Source organism: Pseudopodoces humilis, chromosome 13 (assembly GCF_049639895.1).
Source record: "Pseudopodoces humilis isolate 2021_Gansu_Grassland_sample_001 chromosome 13, ASM4963989v1, whole genome shotgun sequence".
Taxonomy (NCBI): domain Eukaryota; kingdom Metazoa; phylum Chordata; class Aves; order Passeriformes; family Paridae; genus Pseudopodoces; species Pseudopodoces humilis.
The window spans coordinates 5788985-5810754 of NC_142212.1; the positions used below are offsets into that span (position 1 = coordinate 5788985).

The 21770-nt window shown below is 45.1% G+C and overlaps 1 protein-coding gene across 1 annotated transcript in view; it reads left to right on the plus strand.

Moving 5' to 3' along the window:
- The first annotated feature begins 2216 nt into the window (after positions 1 to 2216).
- SFMBT1 (Scm like with four mbt domains 1) overlaps positions 2217 to 21770 on the plus strand; it is a 71606-nt gene continuing 52052 nt past the window's right edge. Inside the window, exon 1 of the mRNA XM_005522172.3 lies at positions 2217 to 2294. The gene's annotated coding sequence lies outside the window, so the exon portion shown is untranslated. The remainder of the gene's footprint in view (positions 2295 to 21770) is intronic.

Below are 21770 nucleotides of genomic sequence, written 5' to 3' on the forward strand. Positions count from 1 at the left end.
GGTCCAGCAAGATTCTACTTCCTTTCCGTGCCTTTTTAACCTCCAAATCAGCAGAGATGACAGAAAGTTAACGTATCATGGAGCTGGCCAGGCGGAGGTTCTGTAAACAGCTGTCCTTCTGTGACTGACGATTAATAGGACACAGAAGATCGTTTAGATGTTTCACGGATCAGACTGGTGGATCACGTTTCTTTCTCTACGCAGTTGTGTGTACCAAGGACTCATTTCCAGGACCAACGTCCAGTCTGAAAGGGCGTGCTTCTTGCTCTTGTCAGACTAAGAAGTTCGTGATACCTGACTTTTGAGGTTTTCTTCCTGTTGCACAGTAGTTTGGGGCTTTTGCAGATCAAGTCCTCCGTTTCTTAGCGGCTGTGCTTTGGTGAGGGGGGGGGCTGCCGTGCCTGGCGGTGGCCGCAGACCTGCTCCGGGAGACTCGGGGAGCCTGGCCGGGCTGGCCCGGGGCTGCGTGGAGCGGTGCTCGGTTATGCAGGCGGTATCTGCTGGGACTCAATTAGGCGGTGCGGCAGCGGTTTCGTTTGAATAGTTAATTGCGCGGTGCCGGGCCGGGAGCGCTCGGCGGGGCGCTGCGGATCGGCATGGCGAGACCCCCCTCTAGCGGAGGGCCCGGGCCTCGCCCGCCCCTCGGCGGGAACGGCAGCGGGAGCGGGCGGGCCGCCGCTCCGGGAAACGGAACCGCGGGCAAGAAGCGCTCCGGGCCCGGGGGGCCCGCCCTTGGGCAGCGCCGCGGCCGCGGCGAGCCCCGAGGCGGCTCCTGTCGGGCGCGGGCCCCGCTGTCCCGGGCGGCGGGCGCGCTGTGCTCCCTCCCGAGCGCCACGCGAAACGTCGTCGCTTTTTCACTTCAAGCCAGCGAGAAACGGAGGTTTCTTATCCTCATGGAGAGCAGCATCTCTCCTGCGAGAGGGGCTGCGTGGCCGGCTCCGTCCTGCCTGGCATCGCAGCGCATCGCTCAGGAGTAATCGGAGCCCGGCGCGTCTCCGCGGTGCCGCGGCGCGCAGAGCGGTGTGTGCGATCTGCCCGCTGGATGCGTAAATGAGCAAGTTCATGGTTCCATTCCTTCTTCCTGCCCGCTGTTCCGGCACTGCCGCTCTGTTTATTTGTTGGCACTTGTTTTGCACCACAGACAAACCATACAGCTCGCTCGATCCGCCTGCTCTACGCCTCGAACACTCATTTCGGCTCGGTAGCAACTGGTGTCCAGCACGACGCGAGGGCACATACGCACGGATAAGCTCCGGTGCCCGCGGGTTGGGCGAGCCGGCCGAGAGCCCGCGGCCCGGGAGCGCGTCCCTCCCGGCGGCGAGCGGACCGGAGCGCGCCCGCGGCGCCCCCCCCGCCGTCTCCGGCCGCCGCCGGCGGCGGGCGGATGCGCTCCCGGGGAGCGCAAAGGCTTTTCGCGCTCTGCTCCCGCTGTCCCCCGCTGACCGGCGGGCTCGTTGCCGCCCGGCGCCTCGGTGCGGACAGGCTGCGCGGATCGGGGCGGGGGACTCTCCCTTTCCGCCCCTCCGTCCCCGCCGCACGGGCAGGAGCGCGGTGTTGCACAACCCGCTTCCTTTTTCTTTCGCTTCGCTGCGCCGCGGGCAGCGGCGGCGGGCGCGCGGGGCGCCGGTCTCCGCCCTGGCTGGGGGGGACGACACGGCCGGTGCCTCCCGCCCGCCCCCCGCCAACTGCGGCGCTGGCGCGGTCCCGCCGGCCGCGCGGCCCCGCGAAGGGGTCACCGCCGGTCCCCGCGCCCCGACCGACGGGGCCGGTTCTCTCCGAGGGGAAGGGGGCTAAATACTAGCCGGGGCGGGGGGGATGGACTCGGGACCGCGCATCCCGCGGCGGGCACCGACCGCGCGCTCGCCCGCCGGGCCGTGTCCCTTCCCGCGGGGCCCGGGCAGGGGGTGGACGCCCGCCCCGCCCCGGCAGAGTGGCGGCGGCGGCGCGCCCCGTTACCGGCGGCCAAGCCCGCGCTGCCCCCGGCGCGGCGGGAGCAGGTGTCCGGGGGCAGCAGCCCGGGGGAGCGCGGCGGGGGCGGGGTCGGGGCCGGGCCCCGGGGGCCGGGCGGGCGGGCGGCGGCGGCGGGCTCGGCGCGCCCGCGGCAGGAGGGAGCCGGAGCGCCCGAAAAGCCGTGAGGGGAGGGGAGGGCGGAGGGGCGGGAGGGGGGAGGCAGGCGGGCGGGCGGCGGGCGCATGCGCTCTGGCGGGCCGTGCCATATTGGAATGAGGCAGTGAGCGGAGCGCCGGGGAGCCCGAGCCCCGGCAGCGGCGCAGGGCTGGAAAAACTCCCCGCAGGTGAGGCGGGCGGCGGCGGCGCCCGCGCGCGGGCGGAGCGCCCCCGGGCGCAGCGGTTGGGGGCGTTTTGCCGGCGCGGCGCGGGGCCCGGAGGGTTTTTCCGGGCTCACGAAGTTTGGATGCGGGAAAAAGGCGGCTAGGCAGGAGGAGGAGGAGGAGGAGGAGGGAAGAGGCAGGCGGGGCGCGGCGGGGAGGCGGCGGCGGCAGCGCAGGGGGGGACGCGCCTTCGGCCGCGCTGAGGAGAGATGCGCGGGGCTGGCCGGGCGCCGCCGCGCAACTGCCCGCGCGCAACTCTGCGCGCTCCCGCCGGGGGCCCGCGGCGTCCCGCGGCGCGCTCGGCCGAAGTTGCCCTCCCGGCCGGCCCCGCGCCCGCCCGAGGACGCGCCCGGCCCCCGCGGGAACTTTGTGCGAGCCGCGACGCCGCCCCGGCGCGGCCGGTCCCTGCCCGCGCCCGCGGGGGGCCGAGCCCACCGAGCGCCTCTCGCTCGCCCCCCTCCCCCTCAAAATGGCGGTGGAAGGGGTCCAGAAAACCCCGCGCCGCTCCGCTCCGCACCCCCGCCGGGCGCGGCCGCGCTCCGCTCGGCGCGGCGCGCGTCCCGCCCGGGGCAGCGGCTGGCGTCGGTCCCCGTCCAGGGGCCCGTCAGCGGGCGGGTCTCGCCTCCCTGGGGGGGGCTGGGTGGGGGGGGGTGGGGGGAGGGGGGCGGGCGCCGCCCCCGCGGCCGCGCCGCCGGCTCTCCCGCAGCGCCGCCGCCCGCGCTGCGGGGCCTGCGCTGCCGCGGGGCCGGGCATTGTGGGCGCGCCCCCCCCGCCGCCGCCGCTCCGCACCTCCGGCGGCTCCGCGCCCGCCGGCGCTCCGGCGAGCGATACACAGCCTTTGTCTCTCGGGGAGTCGGTCTGCGCTGCCCGCCGCTCCTGCACCTGAAGTCGTAAATCGGGTGCCGGTGACACTGCCCGGGCGGCCGCCGGGGATGCCCCGGGACGCCAACTTCGGGCTGGGGAGGGAGCGGCGCAGGGGCAGCGGCTGCGGGAGGGCTCCCGCCCGGACAACGCCGGCTGGAAGCGGGAGGGCGGAATGCCCGCATCGGAAGAACTGAGCAAGTTTTCCGTCCTTGGCTCTTGCAAACTTGCTACCAGTCCTCGTCCCCCCCCCACCTCCACCCACCCCCTACACAGTGGAAATAATGAAAGGAAAAGAAAAACAGCGCGGGCAGTTAATTGTGAATTTGTAACTACATTCGCTATTGCAGTTCTGCAAGGCCCCTATTTATTGAGAAATAGGCCAGTGATGCCTGTTTCACAGTCACATGTGTGTTTTAGCAAAACAATTATATCTACTTTGGAGAAACTTGTTGCCATTATAAAAAGATTGTACATGGTAATCCTCATGTCCGACGGTAGGATTCTGGTGGGAGAGGTTTTGCAGCAAAAGAAAAGGCCTAACTTGCTGTTTCTTTGCTGTTCCTTCCTTCCTTCATGGGAGCTGGCTGCTGTCAATAGCCCAGGAGGTTACCATAGCGAACAGTTCTGTGAGGCAGAATATAAGGTGCACCCCGCAAAACTCAGGCTGGAGAAATGATAATTCACCTTGTAACTTCAGAAATATCATTGTTGCAACCTACTTAAGGTTTTCAATGTGTGTGAACTGGTCAGGAACATCTGACCTGTAAGAGGAAAAGTTGTTAATGGCGAGTAGTCATGCTCCTTCAGGACTTGTAACTTGTAGCATCTACAGCATCCAGCAGGATGAATTCCTGGTCTGGCTGCGGTCTGTGATTACTGTTTCAAAATAGCCAACTGTTTGGACAAAGTAAATCAATGTGAAGGTAAAAATAACTAATTAACTGAAAGCCTACGTTTTTTGCGTGGTGAATGGTACTGACATGGATTTTACAATTAAAAACAAAAAAAAAAAAGTTAAAAAGTATCTGTCTATGTAAAAGATAATCTCTGCAGAGAAGACTTAGTGGCCTTCCCGCCTTGGATTTAGGCACTTCCTCTTTTGCATTTGGTTTGTGAATTGTTGCTGTGATTGAAGGATGAGAATGAAATCTGGTTCTTCCCAGAACCTATGTTGGGAAGATGCTTATGGGACAAGACAGGCAACCCAATAAAATTTCTCACTGCCTTTTTTAATGACTCATAGGAGGTGGCAGGGGAGTGTTGGGAGAATGGCTTTGCTGGTGTTTGGTGTGTCTGTGCTGGGCACTTACCCTGGGACACCTCAGGATGCTGTCATGTTAGAGCTGACACGCTCCTTCTCACAGGAGACAGCAGTGCAAGGCAGAGGGCAGGGAAACAGTGGCAAATCTCTGTAGTTATTGATCTGTATGGGTTTTCCTTTGCTGGTTCCCCCCCCCCCCCCCCATTAATTTGCTGCTATTGAGTTATCTTATCTGATTCTTAAAACTGGCAAATCTCCTGAGCAATTGCTGTGTGGAAAAGGTGGATTAAGTGTAAGCTGACATGTTAATGACTGATAGAGTTTGCATGGTGTGATCTTTATATTCTGGGAACCCTTTCACTACCTCATGGGGAAGATGTTAATGACTACTGCAAAAACATGTGCCGCAGTATGTTTTGGTAACACTTTTCAGGGGATTTTTTGTCATTTCGTGGCAGACCAGTGACAAATGTAGACCACAACCTTTCTGTCATGGTTGCCTTTTGAATCCACCATATTTGGAATACACCTTAATATCATTGCTGTGCTTCCACTTGTGAAGTTTGGCCGTGGCATGATCATCATGCAGTGATGCAGACATCAATACAGTCATTTGGTGCTGGCTTGACTTGAGTAATTGTCCTACAGCTGATGCACTTGAGGCACGTGGCAACTTAATTACACGAACACGATGACAGTGAAATGATTCATGTTAAATCTACTACAGTGTCCTTTAAGGGCATGGGAAAATTAAACCCGGAGGTGCTTAGCAAGGGGCATTTTGGGGAGACAGCTTCCAGTGCCTAAAACCACAGGGCTTGCATTACATCCATTGTTCCTATAATGACATGGCAGCCTTAATGGTACAGAATTATCCTGGGATTTGGTTTCTTGACTTTTTAAGTGTGCAATTCTGTGTCTTGTACATTGGTCGTTGACTTGAAACAGTGTAGCCAGTGCAAGTTACAAATGTTTTCCGGACCTATAACATCTTTTTTTGTGTTGTCCATCTGACTCATCTTGCTTGATGATTAGCAGATTTTATGTGTCATCTTTGTTTTGGTCTCTTGGAGCATCAGTGTTGATGCTGGTAGTGGACTTGACTTTGTGGTCCTTTTCTTCTGCTTTTGGGAAGCGGCTGTCAAGTTTTAGGTCATATGTTTAAACTTGAAGTGGGTGTTATTTAAGGCTTTTAAGGTCGGAGGGCTCTCCCTCTCAGGATTACTTTCTTACTTGAAAAGTCATGGGGTAGAATAAAGGGGAAGGAGTTGATTTTTTTGTTTTGATTCAAGTGCTTGTTGAAATGGTCATGAAGGCAGACACTGTCAGTGTGTGAGATCCTGAAAAGGAGATTTAGCAGTTCACATTCTCGAAGTTCAGAAAAAGTCAAAAATGAGAGTAAATTTTAATCTTAATTTTATGTTAGCATCTTATGATTTTTAAAGCCATGACATCAGTGCAATGATATTTTATGGTAATTATATATTTTTCTGACTTTAATCCATAATTCTTTCCACTGTGCGCAGTTTTCTTTATATTGATAAAACCTATGAGAGAAGCATTGAGATGCTAATTAGTGCTCTTTTGATTTTAAAATAGGTTTGGTTCCCAGGGTACAGAATATAAATACTTTTTTTTAAGTTAGATTAGATGCATGTGAGATGCACGTTTTCTGTTCACTTTGTATCTGTGTTGATTTTTCCCCCTTTTTCCCAGACTTTGCTGAGATCTTTGTGGGTTGGTGGTGGTCACAGGATAATAATGGTAGTCATAATAGTAATAGTAGTCATAATAATAATAGTAACAATTATCATCATTGTTTTGCCCCTATTTATGGGTAAGATTGTGGTTTTTTAAGTGTTCCTAGTAAAGGCTAGTCTGTAGAATTAAAGCATTACAACGGGAATTTTTCTCTGCACTCTTAATAGGGCATCTCTTAGGGGAATTACATGTTTGAATAGTTTAAAAGTTCCCCTGTGAGAAAGGAGGGTGTGAGCTTAGGCTGGAACGAGATACTGTGCTTATCAACTGGGACTCTCCAGGTGACTCTCCAAGTCTCTGGGAAAATTAGTGAATTTTAACTAATGCAAAGCTGCCTGGTAGTTACTGAGTGGTAGGGGAATGCTTTAATAACCTTTGGAGATGGAAAGCCGTAAGTATTTGGGATAGTTTTCTGCTTTGTTTGGCTTGGGAGTGTTGGGTTGTCACCCACAGACACCACTGAGGAGTGTTCAGCTGGGAGCTGTGTAAATAAAGAAGACCTGGGAGCCACACGACTGGGGAAGCCCAGGACCCAAGGTCTCTTTCTTCCTCTGTCTCCCCCTCCTCTTTTTCCCTTTCTTTATGTCTTGTGGATTGTCTGGGATGTCTTCATTCATCTTTCAATGGAGACAGTGATGTTCAGATTTATTTTCCCTCTGAAAATAAGCATCCTAGTACAACACTTGTTGGATCTCAGTGTCATAGAAACCCCAGACCCTCAGTCATGTTTTGTTGACTGGGTTTGGGGAAGAGTCATGAGAGGAGAGGTAAAAAACTGCACACGTGCAGGTATTCCATGTTAATCTAATGAGCCTTGTTTCCTAGGATAAACAGGTGAACAATAATGTTAAAACCTGAAGTAAGAAAAGCTTCACTGAGGTTTGCAGTAGAACAACCATCTCTTCTGTAATGCTTTTCTCTAGTACTGGGATTTCTGCTCTTTCAAGCATCTTTTTTTTTTTTTTGATAAGACAGAGCAGCCTTAAGTGACACAAGCTTTTTGCTGCATGGATTACCTGTGGTAAATAATGCACAAGTAAGAGTTTTCCCTTCACTTAAAGTTGGTGGGAGCCATATATTTTGTTTTGGTTTTTTTCCACCCATTGGGATTTAGCACATGAACAGGTTACAGACGCTTTTACGTACAGTGCAGGTGAGTTGTTGCTACAGAGGTAATTTTAGCAATTTGTTCAGATTATGTGGACATTTAAAATGTGATTATTGTCCCCAGAGTCATCCTGAGCAGCAACTTGCTGGTTTTCAAGGTCATTGTTTATATTGCTGTGGCACTTCATTTACACTGGTTTATTTGCTGTTACACTTGAGGACACTCTCGTTCACTACAGAAATGATCTCTTCCTTCAAACAGATGAGTTGGAAAGGAGATTAGTGGAAAGTGATGCTATCTAAAAATGATGCAGCTATTAAACCAGCTTTGAGGTTCTCTGAGAGTGCTGATCAGTGAAAGAAGAGATGCATCTTGGATTATTTTTTTCTCTAAGAGTAAATGATGTAGGGCTGAGTGACCTCCTCTCCCATTTTGGCTGATTGGAGTTGAGGGCTCTCAGCATATCTCAAGAGGTGCTCTGTCTTGCAGAATTGGGTCATTGGTTGAAAATAATGATGGTGGTGGGGAACCCTGCAAGGTTTTGCTGTTTGTCACTTAATCCTTTTCAAGGATGCGAGGGACTGCAGCAGTGATCCTGAAGTAGATATCAAATGGATTGGAGAAGATGAACTCTGTCTTGATGTATTTAGAGGCTGTAGTCACTATTTCTTCTGGCAATGGGTGACAGAAAGCCATAAATAGCAGCTTCAGATTTGTCATTGTTTCCAGAAGAAACCAATCAAGTCAGGAAGTGAAGGCACTTCCCTTCTGATGCTGGGTGCACATTTATTACAAATGGCTCTGCGAGGCCTCTGAGTGTCTCACCTCTCTGTACTGGAGCAAGTGATGCTGTGGCATTTCTTATCTTCTTTGTGATCTCTTGACCTGGGAAAATACATACAAATGTACAATTTATTTTTTTATTATTTGGTATATTTTTTCTTTTTGTTGCCTGACTGAATTAAATCCATTTAGAATTCCTTCCCTCCTCGGGAGCTGTAGTAACCTGCACGTTTGCAGCTCAAGCATGCACTTTGCTCTCTGCACAGGGAGCCATGGCCTCTGGTTTAAAAAAAGAAAGTTATTTGTCTTGAAATCATAAAAAAAAATTTTAATCTAAGGTCTGTGAAACTCCATTATACTGTAAAGCGTTGTCTGAAACCACAGTGGGTTTTTGAGAGTATTTTTCGTGTCAAAGCATCTTTTGAAAGGAGGCCAACGCTGGCTTTAGTGCCCAATAACTTCGAATGAGGACATGGTGCTGAAAAAGCTGTGGTGTTTCACAGCAGTATGGAAAAATGCTAGTGAAGCCTGACAGGGGTCTGTATTATAGACATAGGCTTTCCCTCACACATATAAATATATATATATATATATATATAGGTATATACAAATATTAGTGTTTATTTTTTCCTAATGTCAAGTTCCAAACATGCCCCCATTCATGTGTTAAGCACTAAATTGTTCAAATTGTGTTTTCAGGTAAATTACAGGAAATTTAGATTCCTAAAGAAATGTCCAGGTGGAGAATGCCAAGCAGACAGGCAGGGGGAATACACCAGAATGCTTCCTTGCAATTGGGCCACCAAAACTCACAGAATGCACATTGGAAAAAAGAAATTATTGAAGGAGGCAGTGATTCCTTCCAGGATTAACTCTGCTCATTGCTCTTTAAAGTGTTACCATGAGGGTTAAACTAATGGCCCTAAGAAATAATGCAAGTACAGGATCAGTCACAAGTGTTAAAAGATACAGCACTAATTGGCCAATTGAACCAAGCTAATCAACTCCCTTTAAATGAATGTGGCCATGGGCACGGGCATAGGGAAGTGTTCCCCTCTTCCAGGGAAGATTTTCCCCCTCTTTTTGCAAAACAAAATCCAATCAATTTAGCTGTGAGGCTTTTTAGTCCATTGGCCAAGAGCAAAAGTCTTGTTTTTCATGTGATTATTTTATATCATAAGTTATTTGTTAAACTTTCTTACTAGATTTTGGAGGGAGAAGTAGCTTAATTTTGAATTCCCCTTTTTCTTGTGGCCAAATTATACATTTTGGACTTATTCCTTAGCAAATTTAAACATGTATTTTGTTGTTCTCCTTAATGAAAACAAATGTATTTAGGGAAGTGGTTTGTTGAAGCACATGAGTCCAGTTTGTTTTGATAATAAGCCAGTTCTAGATAATTCTAGCCTCACTGCAAGTGTAGAGGGAGTGTGTCCAACAGCTGCTTTGTCTGGTTTTGATTTTTTTTACTGGTTCATGTTATGTAAGAAAGAGATAATGACTGGAAGAATGAGGGAAGGTTGTTTCTTCTTCTGGTCTTCATACAAAAAAAAAGACAGCAGAGTAGCAGCTGGAAGGGCAAGGTGACAATAAAAGCCACAAATTTTTAAACTAAAGTTAATGTTTCTTGGTTTAACTCTATGTTGTTACTTAATGAGTACCAGAATATCGTTTTCTTTGTTATTGCCTTCTCTGTATATGCTTGCAGGTAAGAATACTCATAATCCAAGTAAAAGGAAAGTGCAGTTTTTATTTCTAATTGAAGTTCAATTTCCATCTAAAAGCAATTTGACAAAAAATATTATTCTTATGATTATCAAATAAGAAGTGTTGAAATTATCTTTTCATTATAAATCTAAGTTTTTATTTTGATAGTCAGGTTTAATCTTTTGCATTTATATTTTGTTTCCAAACAGTGGTTGCATCTTACTGGGAACTATTTTTAGGTTGTTGAGAACTTGCAGTATTGCATAGTTTAGCGTGCTTTTATTTAAAACAATTTATATAAATGCTTTCCTTTTGTGCTGTGATGTAGATAATGACATCAAAATACACTTTGTGTCTTGATCATTCTTATATGCAAACATGAGTACAGATAATATTGCAGAAAAAATAGCAACTTTCTATCAATTACTGGAGGCATCTTTATAGAAAAATAGCAGCACTGATGCTTCTGAAGAGGTGTGGTTTTAGAAAGCTGGGTCACAGCGGTTACAGTGGTCAGGGTGGATGAGTCTCTGAATGAAGTGGTGTTTTTTTGGCTTTCAAAGACTAATGGTGTATGATTTCTTCGTTATCTGCCTTACCTTAATGTAGCTGACAAACAGCATGGCAAAATCCACCTCAGTGTGTAAAATTAACCCTTCTGAGATTCTACCTTAGCAGTGAAATTTGAAAGAAAAATACTGCTGCGGTGGCTCTTGGGCATGACTGGGAAGTTACTTAGCGTTGCTGGAGGAAGACTGGCTTCAAGTCTAGCTGAAACTGGGATGAGCATAAAAATTGCCATAATGTGTCAGATCAGACCCCTAGTCCTGTGTCTCAGGAAATCTCTTGGAGTGAGGATAAGAGGCAGTGGAGTAGAGCACAGCACGCTCTGCACCGACGTGGCCGTGCAGGAGTCAGTCCACAACTGCCTGTGACTGTGGGTCTGCAGTTCACTGTGTGCTGTGTGAAAAGGTGCTCAGTCTGTGTTTTCTGGTTCTTGTGGTAGGAGAAATAGGGAATAACCATTCCTTATACTTCTTTTTGAGAGTAGTTTTGATTTTGCACAGCTCTTGTGCTCTCCTGTAGTTGCACTGCTGAGCTCAAAGACAGAGATCTCTTGTTGTACAGAAGATGCTGAAGCTGATCTGTAGCTTCAGTGCTGGACAGGGGTTCTCTTTCTGGATGTGGATGTTTCTTACATTTGCTATAAAACTGAATAGTACCTCCATCCCTATTAGTATAGAAGTATTTCAAGCTTCTGATGCTCTTTCTTACCTTTTTCTTTTGTGCTCCCAGTAGTTCCATGGCTGTTTGACAGCAGCACTACAAGCTGTCTCCAGGGGCCCTGGATTTTTAGAATTGTCGTACAGTGTTTGTTGTTTTCTCCTCCGTTCCTTTGGGCTCTTAATGAGTATGAAATTGGTGGTCCAAGAGAATTAGTTGTAACAGTTTCAAAATTCAAAGTTGCAGTAGCTAATTTCAATTGCATTGTATAGGTGCGGTTATTTCTTTTTCTATGTCTTATTATCTTGCCTTTAATTTCATCTGCTATTATCCTTCTGCAGTTCTTAGCAAACAGCATTTATTTTTTATCTCCTGAATGGTTTTGTATTGTTTTAAAACTTCACACTCATTTCGTGTTTGTGTGCTTCCCTTGAAAAGCAGGACACAGTACAGTCATTAGTCCTCCTGGTATTATGAACAAGTACTTTTTCTTTCTATCATTATTTCATGTGTTTATAATCAGGATTTTAAGTAGGAGATGTTCTAGAAGAAGCTCCACAATATTTCAAGTCTCATTGGATCTAACCTGAGGTGATCACTGGGCTTGGGTTTGGCCTTAATGCCCAGATTGAATAATTTGCTTTCTAAAACTCTTACTTCTTGACAAATTAGTTGATGAATTACCTTCATTTAATGAAGTTTTACCATTTAGTGATCTTTGACTAGATCTGCTGTGCAGCATATGGTATGGAATTTAACACTAATATTTTCAACATTTAAAAAGTATTATTCTGAAATTCCCAGGTTGTGAAACTTTTGAAATGCTGGTAATTCAGATATGTATTGCCACACACCAAGCCTACGTGCTGTGGGGTGAATAGATCAGTGGGTGCATCAGTTTGGAAAAGGACAAAGTGAACATCCCTGGTCTGGAGGAACAAGATCAAATCAGTCTCCTTGTGGCAGCTCCACGGTGCCTTGTGGCCACACCTGTGTGATGGGCACAGGAGAAAATGGATCCTGCATTTAATCCCTATTGTATGGAATGTGCCACAATCAGTAGGATTTATATTCCACGTGATTTACTTTGGTATAAGGTAGTAAGTATGTTGGAGATTGTTGTACTAAGTGATTTCATTTTGCTGTTAATGAGTGTTTTTTTGTCACCTTTAGAAAAATCCATTCAGTCTTTGTTTGTACCTCAGCAGTTTTCTGTTCGTTTTGTGGCCATTCACTTCTGGGTGTGCCCAGTTCTCATATCAGAGAACGAGCTTTTAATCTTTTGTAAGATTTTTGTTAAGCCCCTTTTTGTAACCATAAAGGCAAACAAAGTGCCTTACTGAGAATTAAAGTTAAGATGTTGCTGAGATGTTGACCTCAGCTTTGGAAAGCTGTTAGGGAGTATTTTTCTAGGCCAGTTCTTCACTCAGTTGATGCTCTTGCTTTGCATAGAGATCTGATAATTCATTTTTTTCCATCCCTGTTGCTCCTGGAGCGATTGTGGCAGTGCTGGGCTGTGCAATTTCCGGTTGCTGCTGAGGGCAGCACTTAAGTGGAGATGGTGTAATTTACATCCAGTGCTGCACTTGCCACTTAATGTTTTCTAGCAGCTCCATTTCTATAGGGAGCAAATCAAAACAGACTTGGGCTGTCAGCAGAGATGTGTTTTTTAAACACAACCAGGCGAACGGTTTTCTTTTCCATTTAATCAAGAGTATATTTAGAATTGAATGTCACAGCAGAAGCATGTGATTATAATATGTACAGGTATTTCTAGTAGGGTTAGCTCTAAAGAACTTCCATGGGCTACACTTAGATGCAGAATATTGACACGGGAAAAATGCAGGAGGCTTCATAAAATAACTTTTTAAGGTAACGTTTTCAGGACAAAGGTATCCTTTGGTTTTTCTGAGGCACTGTTTTTATTACATCCTGCTACAGAATTAAAATTCTGATTTAATGATCACAACTAATGATTCAAAAGTTGAAGTGGAACTTGAATAGAAGAGTATTATCTCTCTTTTGTATATATTAATGAAACAAGGCTACATGTGACAGCACGGTAATGTCTGAAAAAATATATATTGAACTTTGCAGGGAAAGGGCTGCAAAAATAATTCAGTGGGGGGGGAAAGTATGAATTTGAAAACACTTTTTATGACAGCGTAAATGTTCCAGTGTTGTTAGGATCAAGCTTTGAAATTGTACTCCTAAAAATAGAGAAATCTTTTTCAGTTGCACTCTGTCTTTTGAGCCCTTAGGCTCAAGTCTTGTTTTTCTCTCTGTATGAACAGACACAAAGAAAAAAGAATCTTAAAATGAGAACAGATTTTCTTGTAATTTTACCATTCCTGATGTTGGGGTAATAAGAGCATCAGCCCTTACTGTGAGCTCTTTACTAAAGCCCTGTGCTTTAACTCTTCTTAGGCCTTTAGGCCTGTTAATGTTCTCGTGGTTCAAAATGTGTAGTTGAAAAATGTGGTCTTTCTTTTCTTCTTTCTTTGTTTTTTTCTCTTCCTCTCTTTTTAAGCTTTCAGTACTTTTCAAAGGGAGGAATGAGAAGGGAGTACATCAGTTAATGAGCAATGAAAAAAGGCAAGGCCATATTTTTGTAGCATTGCCTAGAAAGAGAGAATTCCATGATTTAGCACAGCTCGTAATAGAGTAATTGTATTTAGGGGGAAAAGATCCAGGGGAAGGCTGTGTTTTGCCATCACATTTTGCATGTGCATGGAGCAGTAGATGACTCAAAGGGAGCTTTAGCAAGTTAAAACAGCATTTCAGTGGATAGTGCAGGCACAACTCACAAGCTACAGTGGAAATCGGTCTCTGTTCAGCTCCCTGTCAGAGGGTTTGAAGATCGTGTTTGGTTGAAGATGTTCCAAGATCATATGTGCTGACTTATGATGTTTATTTATGTTGATGCCTGAAGTCTCTTGGAATTAATCAATCCAGGAGGACCTGTACTGGCATTATAGCCAGCCTAGTGTGTATGTTTTTCTCAGTTCTAGAGTTGCAGTGCCACATTTAAAGCCTTGTTACTCTGAGATTTTCTCAGCCTGTTATGAAACTTCACTTACTTCACTGGAAAAGCTCGGCTACTGCCTGAACGCCAAAAGTGTATGAAGTAATCCAGGCTGTAGGCTGAGAAGGAACTATATTTCTGTGCTTTTAGCCTCTTGTTATTTCTGCTTGGACATAATGTTAAGAGATGTGCTGGCAGTGGATCGGAAATAGTGGCTGGGTTTTACTTGGGCACTAATGATAGCTAGAGAGGGATTTTCTTTTCATACAGAAGAAGTTGTGTCAGGGCATCAGACAGCCAGGAGCATGTATTGCTGACACAATGGCAGTGTATTCAAGCCAGCTTGTCTTTTTGTGAGATTTGTTGGATCTCAAAGGTAGAATGAAAAATAAGTTATGGTACCCAGATCTGTAATTTCACATAGAATAGTGTGTCCTGTAAATATCTACTGTTTGAGCAGACTTCTAAGAGATTTGTGGTGGAACTTGAGACATTGATATTTCTGGGTTACCTTCAGATAAAAAGGGAAATTTTTGTATGTTATCCTTATAATGCACCTCCTTAGATATGCATGCATTTCCATTAAAAACCCATTTGCTAATCTGAGCTGGAACCCTTTTAAAACAAAATGTGAATAAAATCTTGGAAAGCAGTGGGAGACCTCAGGACTCTACAGTGAAAGGATTGAACTCTGCCATCCACAGCCTCTTATGAATAAAGTTAGCCTTCTAAAGATAAAAGAAAATTCAATTACAAAGCAAGAAGGAGGGCTAAGGGGTGTAATTAAAACACATAATCCTAAAAACAACATGAACAGTGCTTTTTCATGTTACATTTAAAAGCAGTCTGCTTTGTGTGTGCAGTTGCTATTGCTTAAGATTATTGATTTAGTTTCCTGGGGGAAACACTTTTGAGAAGATGCGAAAAGGATGACGTCTGTTGGTGTGATTTCACACGAGCATTCTACTTAAGGCAGTTTGCTGGAGAGTTTTCATTCACTGCTTGCTAATCTTTCTTGGGAAAAAAAATAGAAAAGGGCTGAAATGAAGTGCTGCTTCTCCTTTCTTCTCACGCTACCAGCACTTGTCCTGTCAGCCCGAGTGCTGCAGGCAGCCCAGGGACAGCTCTTTCTCCCCTCTTACATCCAATCCAGCACTCGATTCCCAAAGTTTAGCAGTTGGACCTGGATTCTCAGAGCATTTGGAGTCCAACTCCCGCTGAAGTGTGATCCAGTGCCTAAAACCTATGGTAGGATGTACAGCCCGAGGTCCACATTAGTCTGGGAACTCAAAAAAGCTCTCTGGAGTTTCGTGCCGAGCGCTAATGCGGCACTGTAGTAAATACACATCTGCTCTGCTGCGCTGCTCCTCTGCTAATTAGCATCTTGGTCTTATGCTAATGGAGGAGTTGGGTTAGACCACCTATCTTCTTGGTAGTGAGGTATTCCCTGGCTGGAGTTAAAGCATTTCTTTATCAGGACTGGCTTTTATGACAGAAATATTCTGGTCCTGTCTATAGCAGGGTGAGGTACTCGTACAAGCTGACCTGCTCTGCAGCTGGGTCAGAAAGGAGAGCCCGTAGGTGTTCATGAGTAATTGAAGTTGACAGGCTGTCCATCTTCAGACCTCATTCCTTCAGAAACTGCAGCTGGTTTCATTTCACAAACAGGGATGATGGCCGATTTGATGGAGAGGAAGAAGCTGTGAGGAAGGAAAGGTGGGAGGGAGCTGGAAAAAGAAAAATGAAGATAAGTATAGGGATCAGGGTTGAACGTGAAGTTGACACTCAAGAGGTTTCAGAATGTCTTTTGAATGCTCTTCTCTTATGCTCTTAATACCATTCAGAAACTCATCTCTTTCCCAGTACTCTAGTGTTAGGTATTACCATTTCCTTGGATTATTTAATACTGATAGCGTGATAAAATATTAGCGGCATTACTTCATAAATTATTTTCTGCAAAAAGATTTCTCTGTTAAGGGGATATTTAGAATTATTGTAAAGAAAGCATGCATTTCTTATAGCAGTTGATGTGCATGTCTTGTTCTCTGCCTAAATATTGTGTGTAAGCTTAAAGAAAGACTGCTTGAGTCAACTTTAATGTAAGAAAAAAAATGTAAGTTTTGTTATGAGGTTTCTTAGACAAAAACCATTCTTGCCTCTATTCATCTTTTACCTGGAATACCTTTACGTTTGTCTGCTTTTGTAAAAATAGCTTGTCCCATCAATTTAGTTCCTTTGATAAAACTAATAATTAGAAGATATGCAATCAGAAACTAAAAGCAGCTGTGCTTTTCAGCTGGAGAGAGCAAGTGTGTAATCACTGCTCAGAGAACAGGTTCCTGAATTCAGGCTGCAACCAGTGCATTTGCATTTTGAATCCATAAAAAAAAAATCACAATCCTTTCAGAAAAAGTCAGTGGAAAACCTGTTTCTGCAAGAGATGAGCTTGCTTGTTTTCTCCTGATCTGCTGGGAGATAGAAATGCAGAAACCTAAACGTGTTGATAGTGTTTTTCCTGAATTGAAACACTGTGTGTGACTCGGATCCTTCCCTCAGGACGTGTTTCCTGGCAGCTGTGTCAGACTGAAGTTCTGGGCTTCAATCTGAAACTGGCCTTTGCCAAACGTGTCTTGCATTAAAAGTTTCACAGCAGCTTTTAAATGCCTTTAAGTGGCTGTAGTCCTTTGAGGAGCCTCATCTCTGATGGGTTCGATAATTAGCTGCTGGCAGTGTGCTGGTGTTGCCCTGGAGTGGAGCTGGGATTGCAGGGAAGGTCTTTATGGTATCTAAACCCAGTTTTGGGATGGACTGAATGAATGATGCAACTGCACTGTAGATGTTTGGGTCTTGGAGACTGTAACAGTGACTTACGTGTATTTCATGAAATATCCTGGGGAGAAGTTTGAGTGTTGGTAGAAAACCATATCAGGGGAAAGGTAGAGACTTAAAAAATGAAATACATAACAAACTTTTCTGCTTTTAGTAGGTCTCATATAATCTGAATGTTGAAGGTCTTTGTGGATTGTTTTAAGAGTTGCTATAGCATAATGTCATGTTGAGCAAATATATTCTAGACTTTTCTGATGCTTCCTCACAAAGAGTTAAAGGACTCAGCAGTTTTCACCTGCTGTAGGTGCCAAAGAAGTGCAGAGAATGATTTACAGAACAGATTAAGTACAGGGCAGTTGTACATGTCCACAGGTGGCTCTCTTCCCCAACAACAGGAATTTTCCTTTTTTACTGTTGCCACTTCTATACGGGTAGGGTGTTTTTGGTTTATTATTTTTGTAATAAGGCACCCACACTCTGTCATACCTTTTGCACATGTTTCTATCTTCCCAGTTTTGATGGGCAGCTGTTAATTCTGAACTCTAATTATTATTGTCTTTGCAGTGGTTTTGTTTTCTTATTCATCACAAGCCATGTACAAGGAGATGCATGAGGCATTCCCGTGTGCTTGCAGGCTGTAGATGCTCTTGCTTTGCTGACTTGCTGATAAAATGCCTTCTCTGCCAACAGCCCGAACCATTTCCACGCTCCAAATACAAAGTTACCAGAGTCCCCACATTTGTAGGATCTTTTTCTTTCTCTGTTGTCTAAAGTTTGCTTCAGGGACGCAAGTGGAATTTAATGGAAAGGGAACCTAGTGTTAGTTCATCCTCCTGAAAAACTTGAGGAGGGTGATTTGGAAAATTAGAAAAAAAATAAAAAAATGTATAAACTGTAAAGCTTAAACTCTGCTGCAGATACAGAGTGATCTTTGTGACTCATCCTGTGTCTTTCAATAACCAATCAACTGTAAACCAAGAACTTGTACCAAGATTGTCTTACCTTGAACTTTATTTAAACTTCTCTCTGTTGTTATTCTCTTACATTGGTCAATAAGACTTCATATATTGCTGTTCATTAGCCTGATTTTATCACAATAATCAGTTTTATAAATGATTGTAAGCCTAAAAAGATAATTTTGACAGTTCTCTGTAGGAAGCTATACTGATAACTGATGTTTGCTGCTAATTTTTCGTTATATATTTAACTGCTATGTGAAAGGTAGATTGAGCTTAGACTAAAATTCTTCTCATCAATTCGGACACTATATTCATGCTAGATAGATTAATATTGGAAAACCAAACCTTTACTAATTTACCTCTTTCTCCTTTTACCACACTCTCCCCTGCAGAATTACAAAGCCTTTGCAGACTTTATATAAATAAAAAGGCTGAAACCATTTCTCCTGTCATGAAAATAGTACAAATTTTGCAGTAACATTAGTTCAGAGTTGCAGTAGATAAGAGGTGTAATGTGCCTTCTGTTTTTTTGTGGGTTGCCTATCAGGTTTTAAGAACTGAAATAGAATATTGTGTTAGAATAGAAACAAGATAGTATCTACCCAAATACAAGAAACCCTTAAAAATTATACGAAATGACATGAGGAAAATAGAGAATTCATGTTTGCTCGTTCATGCTATCAGGATGATTTTGGGCACAAGATGAAGAGTGTTACAGTGAATACTGTGGCTGGAGGAAAGAGTTTGAGTCTTGATGAAGGGAAGGGCAGGCACCAGTGCATGGAAGGACTGGAGTTCACAATATGTCCCAGAAATAACAGGCTGCCAGAGTGAGACAGCCTGGAATGGGGTGGCCTTGGTTTAATGTGCATGTCATACACAAAATGTATTGATCCATTTTTGATATCTGTCGGTTCTTTGTTGCTTGAAGACTTTCCATAACAATCTTTTCTTTGAGAGACCAGAATAGAAAAAACATTTTTAAAAGTTCCTGGTTTTGGCTGCTGCAGCTTTTCAGTCATTGCACATGTAACTGCAGCAAACCCATTTGTCTCTTCTAGTTAGAGCAGAAAGGAGTTGTTTATCCTGTAAGCTGAGCCCATTTCTGGCCAGGATGAAGGATGCAGGGAGCTGTTGTTGCTGCCCTGTGGTGTCTGCCTTGCTCTATGATATTGTACAGACACCATCAGTGGCTTTTGACCTCCCAGCTTGAGCTGCCCTCGTGCTGCCAGCCTGGGGCTGCCTCACCTGCAGGGCTTCCTCTGCCTCCACCAGGACTGCTTTAGTACCAGGTTCCTTCTCACACCTTATCTGTGCTCACCCCAGCTCACACAGCAGCAGGGAGCTCTCCCAACCTGCACTGAGTGCCCAAGTGAGATACTTACACTGATCAAACTGGGGAGCAGTTCTAGGTGAGCTTTAATGTCTTGCAAATCCCCTGAGCCATCCAGTTCTCTCCACATAAACGTGTCAGGTGGCCTTTTCAGCTGCTTGACCGTGACTGATTAAGAGTGTGGGAAAACTTGTGTGCTGTGCAAAATTTCTGTCTCCCCTTGATTCCAGTTTCTCCTTAACCGTGAATTTTCCTGTTCTTTTGATGATGTCTGGTTCTCCTCCTAAATTTACGTCATCTGTTTCTCCGATGTTGTCATTTTATTGTGTATATAAAGCTGAAAGGTATTTCACTGAGCAGGTGAAAAGCTAGATATTAGGTTTTGTTTAATCTGATATCTAAGGCAAAGCTGTTGATAAATATGTTTTAATAATTTAGTAAACATTTTAAGGTTCATAAGTTAATACTTTTGAATAACTGAGGTGACAGTCTGAGCTTGCTGTTGGAATAAGTGCTCCCTGGAGCTTATGTAGAAAAATTGGGTAGAAATTTTGAATAAGGAAGGTGTGATGTGAATAGCTATAGTGGATTTCTAGGAAGTGCTGACATGTTCCACATGTTTTAAGCTGTGCTGAAATGTGGTTGTTTTGACAAACCCAAGATCTGCAATTCCTCCAAGTTTTGATTAAATTTTGATTTCCTGTGTGACATCACATCATCATGATGTCATGCTACTGGGACTTCTTCTGCACAGTCTCATTCACTCAGTGACAGAAGTGACCTGTCTGGTTTAGCTTTGGCTATGGGGGTCTGCTGATGGAGATGCTTTCAAAATTACTTTAATCTTCATTAGTCTTCCCTCTTAAAAATCACCCTAAATACTGTCTCTTTGCAACCTTTTTTTACTAAAAGGTTAGCACTGCAAAGCACAGTGGTGTTTGTACAGCAATATAATTTCAGGTATTATCACACAAGTTCCACATGCCCCAGCACACCTGAGCTGAATTCTCCAGCTCTGTTTGTGTTACAAGGAGAAGCTGTTGTGAAGTACAAGTACAAAAAAAAACAGGGAGAAGCACCTGTCCCCTCTTGGGACACCTGATACAGTAGCTCAGCAATTTAGAATAGGAGTCTGAATCTCTGGTAAGTAGAAATTTGATGTGAAGACTTGGATCGTACCTGGGGCATTACCCAGGTCTGATTTCCTGTGCAGTTCGCAGTGTGAGGAGTCACTTCAAACAGGATCCTCAGAAAGCTGCCAGATGTTGTTTTGCTGTCTGCAGACAGCACTCCCATATTAAGTCTTTAGCTTGGTGCATCAGAGAACAAAAAGCACATGCTGGTAAAAGTAGGAGGTTATTTTCAGCTTTACTGTTTAAAACAGGAGATCTGGAGTGTGAGTGTAAAACAGTGAAGTGGCAGTGAAGACTAAACCAAATTTCTAATTTCCTCTTAACAACTTCCCAAGAACACTTGATTTCAGTAGTTTTTCTTTAGATACTGATAGTGGATTAATTTGGTTACATTATAAATTAATAAGCCCTCATGACATTTAACTTAACTTTCACTTTATTTATTCCTGTTGCAATTATTGTCTTTAACATCAGTGCTGCCATAAATTGTGGAAACTAATTTTGAGTGTCCTATGCCTACAATTTCTTCATAGCAAAGTATTAGAGGCTGTGCTACAGTGATGACTAAGAATCACTATAACAGAATTGTTTTGGGGTATTTTTTTGTAGGCATCTGTTTAAGATCAGGATGTTTCTAAAGATGCTGTCATTTATGTGCCTTTTGGGTACTTACAAATTCTCGGTAATAGATGGTAATGATGTGATCTCTGTCTGAAGTGACTATAAATGCATCGGCTATGAAAAATTTAACTTGGGGTTTTGCATTAAATGAAAAGGTACTGAGCACAGAGGCAGAGAGCCAGTGTGTGTTCTCTCAAATCCAGAGCACACCCAGTGTCACACAGCATTGCTGAGCAAATCCACCTCATCTGTGTTCAGTGACAACTGAAACCAGAACCCATAACACTTTCAGTAATTCTGATCAAAAGAATGAGAAGATTGCATGTTGCCTGAGCAGTTGTGTGGCAGTGCTGGATGCCACCTCCTGATTGCTCTTCATTGTCTCTGGCTCCTGGATCAGTTCAGTGGAAGCCACTCATGGGTCAGCATCAATGGTGCTACAGAGCTGGCATTGCCACCACTTGCTGGGTTTTATTTGTGTTTGTGGTGACAATAATGAACTGGCTCTGGAGCAGGGAAGGCAGGAAACTTAAGAGCAGCTCTGAATTTTATCTTCAACTCCTGAGCAGCATTTGGCTTTAGCATCTTTAATCTCCAGCTGCCTCCTAGGAAGGCACTGGCCTTTTGGGAAAGCTTTTCTGATCAGCCTTACAGCAGTGAAAGTAGCTAGAAACAGCCAGCCTGAGGAAAAAGCCAGCCATAAATTCCCTATTTCCTCATTTTTCTCACTGTGTTTTCCCCTATATGAGTGAGAGAACTGCATCCCTCTGTATTTAGATGTAGCACTTTCAGATCTTTCTAATTTCTGTTCCTTTGTCTCTGCTGGCTTAGA